Genomic DNA, 12,563 nt, shown 5'->3' with positions numbered 1-12,563 from the left:
GGTTAGAAGATCTTGTCATCCACAAAGAAGCCCCTCACCTGGCAGCTGCTAGTTCCAAAGGAATGACAAAAAAAAAAGGATATATAATATTATAAAGACTCTATCCAGGATTTCTGCCAACACAACATAACCAACTTAAAGAACTTCACAACTCAGGCTCCAAATAATGTAAAAACTTTAATGTCTAATAAATACACAGCTAATACTGAATACTGAACAATAAGTGTACTGCAGTCTAAGCCTCTGAACAGCTGTACCAAACTCTACAGGCCTTTCCACCTCATCCTGGATTTAACTGTTTCCTATTGCCTTCACAATGAATCGTGAGACCCTCAATCATGAATCATCTAGACTGACACCTTTGTTCTTTATATAGGGTTCTCAAAGACCTTCTAGAAAGTGATCATAAGACTATCATCATGAATTGCATATGTAGTATTCAGAATACAGATCATTCCTGAAGTGTCATCCCTCATCACAGTAGACCACTCACAGAGTTCTGGCCTGTGCTATCAGTGTCAGCTGATTGCACACACAATTACCCCTACATGAATCAATTATAACAATATTCTAAAACACAAAAACACCCCTAGATGTCAGCCAATCTGTTTTGTATGCTGCAATCTTACACAAATAAAACACTTTTTAAATCTACTTAATATTAAAAAACCAATTTATTGAATGGTCAAAGGTAATCTTAGAAATATCAATGTGAACACATTTCGTCATTAACCCTAATAAATTATTGCCTATTTTAGCCTTCTATTATAATATATAAATATAACTTTATGCTTATTATTTAAAATCAGAAAAAAAAGTGTAAAATAAAATTAATTATGATGAAATAAGAACATAAAAAATTAGACATTAAATGCAAGCAATTAAAAAAAAATGCTCAAAGCAGGCACTGAAGCCTGATCATAATTTTAAATTCAGTAATTTCTACTACTAAATGGTTGATTTTTTTTCTTATTTTTAGCATTTTGTTAACATCATTTCTCAAAATAGTACATCTCTTGTTTCAGTCAACATATAGGAAAGAATAGGAAACATGTCTAGCTTTCTATAAAGTACAGTAGGTCCAATCCATACTACATCAAAGAAAGCTTCTACTCAAACTTAAACAAAGAAACCAGATAAGCCTACTATACCAGTATTGAAATACATAATCTGATTGGACAACCTGAAGTCATTTTCTGGGCAAACATGTCATCGGCCATTGTATAGAAGTAATGGCATATTGCTATTAGAAATACACTCAGCTCATAATCATAACATAGGAGGCACGGTGGATGACTGGGGTCCAGGGTTCGAAACCTGGTGAAGACAGATTTTAATTTTTTGGGATCTTCTGGTGCCTCTGAGTCCACCCAGCTCTAATGGGTACCTGACATTAGTTGGGGAAAATTAAAGGCGGTTGGTTGTTGTGCTGGCCACATGACACCCATAGGCCACAGAAACAGATGACCATTACATTATCTGCCCTATAGACCACAAGGTCTGAAAGATGAACTTTACATTACTTTATAATCATAACATATACACTTTTTCAGTTCCCTTGAATGTATCCCAAGCAGTGGTATCAAATAGATCTATACCTAACTATTGTCAGACAATCACAAAAACTATGTGCTGAGCTGAGATCTGGACATATATTAAAACTAAGCTGTAAAGAAAATGGACAGCTTCAGGAAACTAATCATGTTAAACCAATGGATGTACTAAAGCTAAAAAAAAACAACAGAAAGCAAACAGGAACTTATCAAAAACCTCAAATACAATCTTTACACTGGAAAACCACTAGAAAGATCACATGCACTCTATATAGGCCTACTGTGACTGGCACAGCCAAAATGCAAACACCATTATTGATTTGATGAAACCAATGAATAAATCTGAGAGTTCCTGAAACACAAACAACACGGCTAGAAGCCTTATAGTAATACTATGACATCTTATATCTCTCTGATGCAGGTCTCTATTCAACACACAGAGACTGAAGACTAAAATATGTCTGCATTAGAGATTTGCTATGGACTGATGCTTGCACCCTGAATGCCTCAAATGAAGCAGATCTTATCCCTGTACACATTTTGGCTTCACAAACACAGTAGGCATGGAACCAGAAATACTATGACCATAAACTACCTGATGTCAGGTCATTGATTGATAGGTTGAGCAGTATGCACTTTGGATTGTCATCAACCTAGTCCCGAGTTCAAAGCCTGCCAGCTGGCTGTCATGCAGGAGGAATGAGCTAAGGGGTAACAATCTCCATTTCTAAAGGAACACCCACAATGTATTAAAACAAAGAGTCAACATGCAATAATGTGTCCAGTTGGGGAGCACTGTAACAATATATGCTAATATAGATGATTAAACAAACTTGTGTTACACATGCTAGTGCAGCATTTGGTAGACTTCAAGAACAAGGAGGACCAAGGCGAGGACTCAGCATCAACAAAGCTGAAAGTCCACAGTTCTTCCCTCACTTTTATAAGCCATGGTCTCTATAGTCTTGACACATTCAATAGCTGAACTCTTTTTTGATCTGTGCCTCCTAAGAAAAATTTCACTTGTAATAGTAAGATCCTTTACATCTCAAATCAACAGTGTCCATACTTAAAAAAAAATGTCCAAACTCTGCTGGGCTGGGTATGTAGTAGGCATGACTTTAGTCCATTTCCTAAATGAATTTTTGAATGAATAGCTGTGCAAATGAGGATGTTCTCAACACAGAAATGATTGAGAAATTCAGGAATCCTCTTCTTATTCACAGAAAGACTAATTGTACTAGCTACAGAAACTATGAACACAAAAATCTATCTTGATATTTAACCAATCTTGTTATCAACAGAAAAAAATGTTGTACATTGTTATGACATGATTAGGATTTAGTTATTTGTTTCGGGAATAAGGGGAAAGTTTTACTTAGTGACAAGTGACGTGACAGATCTTTAAAAAACAAGAACGCTCCAAGTGATGCTAAAAAGAAGACGCTTCGTGTAGAGCAGTAACATAGATATACAGATTTACGGACATAGCTGACATCGGACAATTCCCTTCTTGATGATTAAATATATTTGTAGACCAACATCAGCGTCGACTACATATTTTGATTGTTTCGGCCTTTCGCCGGTGTTACGGAAGTAGTTTGAGTTCAGTGTTACTTCCAGGCAGACGTAGATCTACACTAGTTATATTTCAAAGAATCAACACCGTGCGGAAGCCTCAACAATATCTATATACAGAGTAAATCAGTGAGAGATGTACAAAGAAGAAACAAGTGAGAGCTAGATCTTAAAGTAAACAAGTTAGGTCTTGGAGAAAATAAACCTGTGAGAGCTGTAGCAAGACTTAACCAGACATGCCCATGAAAGCTATGGTAGGAGTTAACAAAAGATAGAAAGTGTTTTGTGAGAACATTGATCCCAGCTGTAAAGAAATTTGTTAACTTGTTACCTGTAGTGGAAAGTGTGCCAGCTCTTGCAGCTTTTTTGTAGAGTGGCGCTGGATAGAGAGATAAATCTGGTTCATAGTCTAGGCGAGGATCCATGTGCATGACAGGCAAACTGGATATCATTTAGAAACAAAGAATTAAAGATGACTCAATTTGTATAGAAATAATGAAAGCAGTAATTTTTTTTTTCTGATTTGTTCCCCTCAATATGACTATCAAAACAGAAAGTTGTTTCTTTTTTTTTATATTATGGTCAATTGATGGAGGTCATAAATAGTCCTACATGTTTCAAACTGCATAGTTCTTTTTACACTTTTATTAAGGTTAGCTTGAGGCTAGTGTCTTATGAAGAAAGCACAGATCTGATTTTTTAGAACTATTCTACTTGGGTCTGTGTCGCTGGTTCAGATTTTCATCTTCCAGGGAATGCATTTCTAAATTACATTGTCCTATGTAGTTGAGTTAATTTTTTTTTTTTCTTCAGGCTGAATTTTTTGTAGTGTGTATAAGAGTCATGTTCACATAAATTGTGATGAGACTAGGACACTCTTGGTTTCATTTCTGTCATCACTTTCTCTAAGTCTAACAATATTTGTTTGCATTATTTTGGATCTTCCATTTTGTCAGTCATTTTTTTTATAGTTAAAACATGTTTTCAAACTTGCTTTTTGAACTTCAACGAGCACTGAGAGATGACTTCACTTCAGTCAGTAGAAGACAGATGGCTTCTATTCAGTCAGTAGAAGACAGATGGCTTCTATTCAGTCAGTAGAAGACAGATGACTTCTATTCAGTCAGTAAAAGTTAGATGGCTTTATTCAGTCAGTAGAAGTTAGATGGCTTCTATTCAATCAGTAGAAGTAAGTTGACTTCTATTCAGTCAGTAGATGACAGATGGCTTCTATTCAGTCAGTAAAAGTTAGATGGCTTCTATTCAGTCAGTAGATGGCTGCCTGGTCGTGCAGTTTGCGCGCTGGACTGTCGTTCGGATTTATCGACGGTCGAGGGTTCAAACCCTGCCAGCTCCCATCCCCCGTCGTCCTGCGGGAGGTTTGGACTAGGAAGTAAACTATCTTCAACTCAGAAGGAAAATTCGAAATATGTAAAACATTTTACAGTAGAAGACAGATGCCTCCTATTCAGTCAGTAGAAGTTAGATGGCTTCTATTCAGTCAATAGAAGACAGACAGCTTCTATTCAGTCAGTAGAAGACAGATGACTTCTATTCAGTCAATAGAAGACAGACAGCTTGTATTCAGTCAGTAGAAGACAGATGGCTTCTATTCAGTCAGTAAAAGTTAGATGGCTTTATTCAGTCAGTAGAAGTTAGATGGCTTCTATTCAATCAGTAGAAGTAAGTTGACTTCTATTCAGTCAGTAGATGACAGATGGCTTCTATTCAGTCAGTAAAAGTTAGATGGCTTCTATTCAGTCAGTAGATGGCTGCCTGGTCGTGCAGTTTGCGCGCTGGACTGTCGTTCGGATTTATCGACGGTCGAGGGTTCAAACCCTGCCAGCTCCCATCCCCCGTCGTCCTGCGGGAGGTTTGGACTAGGAAGTAAACTATCTTCAACTCAGAAGGAAAATTCGAAATATGTAAAACATTTTACAGTAGAAGACAGATGCCTCCTATTCAGTCAGTAGAAGTTAGATGGCTTCTATTCAGTCAATAGAAGACAGACAGCTTCTATTCAGTCAGTAGAAGACAGATGACTTCTATTCAGTCAATAGAAGACAGACAGCTTGTATTCAGTCAGTAGAAGACAGATGGCTTCTATTCAGTCAGTAGAAGACAGATGACTTCTATTCAGTCAGTAGAAGACTTATGACTTCTATTCAGTCAGTAGAAGACAGATGGCTTCTATTCAGTCAGTAGAAGACAGATGGCTTCTATTCAGACAGTAGAAAGGAGGAAAGAGTTACAGTTAAATATTGAATACAATGAAAAAGTAGATATTAATTAAAATACATTTTGTTTGTTATATCCATTACAAGACACACACTGCAATACATGTCAAGTGTGTAAGTGTGTGGCTTTACAGGCTATTAGTTTGCCCCATGTTGTACTATCTAAGAGTATTTAAGTATTGGTTCATTTAGCTAGATGATATGTAGCTGAATGAAAGTTGTATACAATATTAATAAGATCGTGTTGCAAACATTAATGCCAATGTGGCCTTTTTTTATGAGCTCTTACTTTGCCTGCATCTGGCCTTTCAATTGGTCACCAACAGTCATGTGATCCCAGTCCCAGGCAAAACCATCCATATAGAGTCCATGTACAAGCACTCCATCATCAGGAACATCCAACTGAAAATAGATAGGATTGAGATATAAGTTTACTAGATATGCTGTTTTTTTTTAAAAATTAAACATGTTTGGGAAACATTTAAGTAAAGTAAAAATTTCCCCCATCTGTTTCTAAGCCAACGGTTAACGAGCAGGGTGTTATGTGGCCAGCACAACAACCAACGGCCTTTACTTTCCCCAGAGTTGGGTGTACCCAGGGGCGCCCTAAAAATCCTGAAATTCAAGATCCCAGCCTTCACTGACATTTGAACTCTGGCCCTCAGGTTCGTATGCCAAGCCCTTAACCATTTGACCACCACACCCCCTGGGAAGCATTTAGGTTCCTCATTATGTTATGATAAAATTGAGATCTGACAGAGGACGAGGAGGAGAAAACCACAAAAGTTTAATTAAATTTCTCTAATTTTTTTATACTTCCTATATTTCCATATCAAGTCTGATCATTTGTTAGTGTTTTTAATTTTGAAGTTCTATATTTTGATTTCGTAAACTGATTTAACCATTGTTTTAAAAATAAATATTGATTTATTAGAGAAATAATTTGATTTTAACTAAGAGTTTACATTTTGATCCATAGGTATTGTTTCGCCCTTTTTAACTGTACGCAACTGCTCCATAACTAGTGCTTCTTCTCTAGAATATGGCAGGAGAATGAACTTGAATGAGAGATGATCAATAGGCTGGTTGTACTTTCTAGCAAAATTTTGAAGAGTTCCAGTCAAGAAACCTGTAAATAAATAGAAGATATAGTCTTCAATAAGTTTTAATTTTTTTTTTTACAGTTTAAAAAAAAAATGCTTGCCAACTAAGTACAAATGGAATCTTTTACACATTTTTTCTTCCACTTCCCATTCTTAAACCAAATTGAAAATGAGCACAATTATTGATTGTTGATGAAAACACATTAATCAATCACAAAATTAAGCAAATAGTTAAAATGTTTGTTTTACATGTTTCGGATGTTCCTTCAGAGTTGAAGATAGTTTACTTCCTAGTCCAAACCTCCCACAGGACGACGGGGGATGGGAGCGGGCAGGATTTGAACCCTCGACCATCGATAAATCCGAATGACAGTCCAGCGGGCAAACCGCACGACCAGGCAGTTAATTACCAGACAGCAGGCTTATTGTGAACAAGACAGCAGTAGGTCTGTTACAAAGGCAGAAGGATACATAATTTGAGATCTAAAGGAAATCTACAGAGGACAGACGTAGACTACTGAAAGAGAACCTAAACGGATCACAGCAATGTCTACAACAATTATGTCTGCATTGGGTGTGGCAAAATATGTAGGTCACAGCTAGGACAGCCTAGCCGAGTGAAATGCTGCACTCCCCCTTGAGACTCAAATACATGCCTTCTCATTATTAGTCCTAAATGTACTAAGCAAAGTGAGATAAGCCTTGTGTAGAGAATAAGGTGACACATTTTTTTTAAAACTGTAAAACCTTCTATTTTTTTATCAGTACTTGAACAGCTCAGTGACTAGTACATTAGCCTTCCATCCTAGATACTTGAGACCTCCATTTCAAATACAGAATCAAGCAACTTTCTTAGTTTAAAAAAAAAAAAAATTGGTTTTGAAAGGGCAGCACCAAAACTTTCTCCCAGATTCAACCCCTTCCCCAACAGAAACTTATTGGACCATAGTGCACTGAGCAAGCTATTAGCATTAAAGTGGCAATAAACAAAAACAACTAATTAAAGTATTTCCAATTGCACAAGTTTATTATTATTAGTCTAGCTCTGTTAAAAATGAATTAGATTATTGATTCAAAATAAGTAATGCTATTTGTTTTTAAAAGTACTTTTTATATTTCACTTGTTCCTGACATGGTTTTGACACTTTAGTTTTAACAGCAATCACCTGCAGTTGCCTTAAATCAATGTGATCATAAATGGGAAGATCAAAACTCATCCTTTAATATAGGGCAATAAAGTCATACCCAATCATATTATGTTACAACTTAAAAATAATACTCCAAAAAGACAGTAATTTATTTTCAAACACATTTTCATGATGTTTATAGGACACATAAAACTTTGTGAAAAGATATTGTAAGTATCTGACATTTAGATCTACAACTTCCCAACAAAATTACAAACCTTGTGGAAAGAAGAAGCCAGACAACCAAAAAGACTTAGGAGGTCCATTAGTGATCCAATTGTCAATAAAACAACACCTCATTATCAGGTCTTTAACCCAAGATGCTAAAGACTTTAACGAAGGATAAGCGTTTCTGGCCCATAATTCTGGGACCTGAAAATGAGTATCAAAATGTGTATCAAATATACTAAAGTGCTTCTAAACATATCGTTAAAACTATTTGATTATTATTGTTACATAAAACACATTAGTGATTTGAAAAACTCTGGATTAGTTTAAACCATTAGTAAGCAAAGTGGATTTAAGATATTCCATAATTTATTTTCATTGAAGTTCTAATAATTTATTTTCATTGAAGTTCTATTTTTCTTTTTTGTTATAATATGTGAGATGTGTGGCTGAGTAACAAGAATTCTGTGGCAACCCATCGAGAGGAGGGGGGGGGGCTGAGTTTTATTCCAAACTTGACCAGACTTGTGTTTGCTGAGTGCCTGAAGGCAACCCATTGTCTCCCCCTGATCCACAAAAGGAATTGGACTATAATTCAAGAAGCTTGCTATAAAGCAAGAAACTTGTGCTTTACAAACAGAAAGAAATAACCCTAACCAAATTAAAAATCTATTGAAATTGAGTAAGTCATATAATTTACACAACAATGATTTTGTTAGAAAAAACATAATGAATGGAAAGTTGATCCATACATGTGTCAGGCTGTATTTTAAAGCCTTGCCTTATCTGTCCTGGCCCCCTGACACAGTTAATCAATTATGTCAAACAAGAAACACCACTACAACAATTCATATATATTGACTTGATGAATGTTTAATCTTATGATACATTGAATGAAGAGTGAGGACTAGAAACTCAAAATACCTAAATAAATGAAAAGCTACCAGTATCTTGGAATTCCCATATTGACATAATAAAGAAATCAAAAAAGACTATAGTTTATCATAAATGTTTGCGAATCAGACAGTAATATCACAATAAAATTCTATTTCACCTTAAACCACTATGCAAAATTGCATCTTAATTTGGGGGATCCTTCAACATGTGATAGATAAAGAATCTAAAAGATGTCATATAGAGCTATGAGGAATATCACAAATGGATACTTACATTAAACTAAATTAGCACCTTAGGATATCACTAAACATTTAGAGGAATTTCAAGACAAAACACTAGAAAAGAAACTACAGATAGGAGTAATACCTAAAACACTAAATTGTAGCTTGCAAGTACAATAACATTACCTAATATAATAAATACTCAGAGACACAAGGCTAAAGACACATTTCTTATTCCATATGCTAGAACAAATTAATATAAATAATCTTTATTTCCAAGAACAATTTGAGAATGAAAAGGAAGGAAGGAAAAGAAAAACAATGAGTTAAAAAAGAATTTTAAGCTCTTTTTCACATGAGGTATTTGAAGCTGCTAATACCTCGGAGATATTGTCTCAGATGAGGGAACAAAACCCAAATTATTGGCCCGAATAGGAGTCCACAGCAGCCCTTTCAAAACTTAAAATAATATGGAAAGATAAGGGCTTAGTCCTCGGCACCAAAATCAGACTGATGCGCTCTCTGGTCATGGCCACATTTTTATATGCTTGCAAGTCGTGGACGTTGAATGCAGAGCTTGAAAGGAGGATCCTAGCAATGGAATTGAGATGCTACAGAAGGATCCTAGGCATCACATTCAAAGACCGCATCACAAACCAAGAAATAAGAGACAGGGTTACTGTAGCGATTGGAGCCCATGACGACCTGCTAGCTATTGTAAAAAGACGAAAGCTTAAAACCTTTGGCCACATTACAAGATCTACGGGGCTCGCAAAGACCTTCCTTCAGGGAACAACCCAGGGAAAAGAAGAAGAGGCAGACAGAAAAAGCGATGGGAGGACAACATTAAAGAATGGACGGGCCTGCCATTGAGAGAGGTTCTAAACAAGGCAAAAAAAAGGGAGGAATGGAGAAAGACGGTCGACAAATCTTCCCTGGTGCCCCAACAGTCCAACAGACTAAGGGATAGGTAAAGGTAAAAGGTAAAGGTTTCACATGAGCCAGTGAGTAACAGGATGAATTCAGGTTGGAATTATTATCTTCTTTTTGAACTAAATTTGTATAAGAGAAGCTGACTTTAAGTTGAAGCTTCCAATAAAATGTGTGAAGTTTTTCGGGAAAAATAAAACTAAAATTTAACAGATAGATCTACGTTCATTCTAAATGTAAACAATAAATTACTTACATGGTTATTTAAAAAAGCATTGTATACATTCTCCAATTCCTCACTCATCACTATGAAACCTTTGATGGCTTTTTTCAGTTGTTCTAATGATGTCTAAAGGAGTAAAAATAAATTTTAAAAAACTTGACCAAATTATCTCTTAAAATGAAGCTCTGACTTACTATCATTTCACCATTATCACGAGAATTCCAACAGTTATTGCTGGGTATTTTCTATTCTGGTATCCATTGAATAACAGTTTTTTTGCTGTTGTTGTTGAGCTTTGTAAGTGCTGTTCTGAGGTTTTTAATACAAGAGGAATCAGAGTTTTGCAAGCTTTGGAGGGTTGTTTTCGCATCAGTTAGAAAGACAATCTGACTGTGTGGGGAACTGTGTGGATGATTTGCTAGCATGGTAGCAGCTAGTGCTAGTGCTCCCCTTTCTGCTCTGTGACTGTCAGAGAGCTCTCCAGTGGCAATGGATTTTTCTAGTTTTCCTCCATCTGGCCATTCAATGAGTATTCCAGCTCCTCCATTTGTGGTAGCTTTATGGGATGAGCTGTCCCTGTAAACTCTGATCCACTGATTGCTAGGATAATTGGTTTGTAGAAAACAATTCACTATTTCCTTGAGCTCTGTTGGTCTGTAGTCAGATTTTCTTTTTATGTTTTCAATATGGTCCCTTATAGTAGGAAGAGGGCTTTCATCCCAGGGTGGAGATTCATTGTAGTGTATCAAGGATTCCAGAATAATTTTTTCAAGTTGTTGAATGCATTGAAAGCCTAGAAAATTGAATGGAGCTACCAACTTGCTTTTACAAGAAACGGCCAGTTAAGAATTTTTGATTTCACTACATGAGATATTGAGGGCGCTGTGGCTGAGTGGTTAAGTGCTTGGCTTTGTGATTTTAGGACGCCCCTGAGTCCACCAAATTCTAATTTTAATTTAATTCTAATCCAAATTCTGACTTAAGTTGGGGAAAGTAAAGGCGGTAGGTCATTGTGCTAGCCACATGATACCCTGCTTGTTAACCTTGGCCAGCAAAATAGATGACCTTGACATCATATGCCATAAATATTGCAAAGTTGAAAGGGGAACTTATTCTGTGTCAATATCATATCATAAGCAATCTTCTTGTAATTCGCCTCGTGAACTATTCGTTAAATAAATCTAGACTTCAGATTTCATTTACATTAAACCTTTTATAATATCAGTAAGGTCTTTGTATACTATAATATAAAACATACTCATTAATTATTCTATATTTAAATCTTATTAACATGTACCTTGATTATTATAAGCAGTTTATTGAATCTTTCAGTTTCTTGCATCAACACTATGGTTAAAGAGTTTATGCGACCTTTGGCGTCAGGCTAGTGGATAAAGAAACAATATTTCGCAATCAATTTGTCAATTACTACTAAGCATATCTAATATTATTGAAAAAAACAACAACATGGTTTTTGATATTTTAAAAAATATTGTATGCACTATTATGTTGTTTTTCTTTAAATAAGAAGCTTTTAATAATGTAGTAGTTTTCACATTCAGCATTCTATTATGTTAGGTATTATTGCATGCCAAGAGAGCATTCTGTTATGTTAGGTATTATTGCATGCTAAGAGAGCAATCTACTGTTAGGTATTATTGCATGCTAAGAGAGCAATCTACTGTTAGGTATTATTGTATGCTAAGAGAGCAATCTACTGTTAGGTATTATTGCATGCTAAGAGAGCAATCTACTGTTAGGTATTATTGCATGCTAAGAGAGCAATCTACTGTTAGGTATTGCATGATAAGAGAGCATCTACTGTTAGGTATTATTGCATGCCAAGAGAGCAATCTATTATGTTAGGTATTATTGCATGCTAAGAGAGCAATCTACTGTTAGGTATTATTGCATGCCAAGAGAGCAATCTACTGTTAGGTATTATTGCATGCTAAGAGAGCAATCTACTGTCAGGTATTATTGCATGCCAAGAGAGCAATCTATTATGTTAGGTATTGCATGATAAAAAACTAAGAACTACTACTATATAAAGCTAGACACTAAAGCATCACAAGAACTAAAAGACTATCATGTAATACTAGGAATTATGGAATGATAGGATCACTAACAATATTAGAAACAGAAAGGCCTACTAATAATTAAAAGGATGGCCCAATAAATGGGAATATGGAAATCCATTGCTGGTGGCCCATACTTCAATAGGGGTGATGGACTGTAAGTAAAGTAAGTACTAAGAATTAAAAGGATGGCCCAATAAATGGGAATATGGAAATCCATTGCTGGTGGCCCATACTTCAATAGGGGTGATGGACTGTAAGTAAAGTAAGTACTAAGAATTAAAAGGATGGCCCAATAAATGGGAATATGGAAATCCATTGCTGGTGGCCCATACTTCAATAGGGGTGATGGACTGTAAGTAAAGTAAGTACTAAGAATTAAAAGGAT

The 12,563-nt window shown here is 35.8% G+C and overlaps 1 pseudogene; it reads right to left on the bottom strand.

Moving 5' to 3' along the window:
- LOC129922751 (dynein axonemal heavy chain 6-like) overlaps positions 1 to 12,563 on the bottom strand; it is a 51,624-nt pseudogene that overhangs the window by 410 nt on the left and 38,651 nt on the right.

The sequence above is a fragment of the Biomphalaria glabrata genome, chromosome 14, assembly GCF_947242115.1.
Source record: "Biomphalaria glabrata chromosome 14, xgBioGlab47.1, whole genome shotgun sequence".
In the NCBI taxonomy this organism is placed as follows: domain Eukaryota; kingdom Metazoa; phylum Mollusca; class Gastropoda; family Planorbidae; genus Biomphalaria; species Biomphalaria glabrata.
The sequence above is the reverse complement of the archived record's forward strand: the minus strand, read 5'-3'. Positions and strand labels throughout refer to the sequence as shown.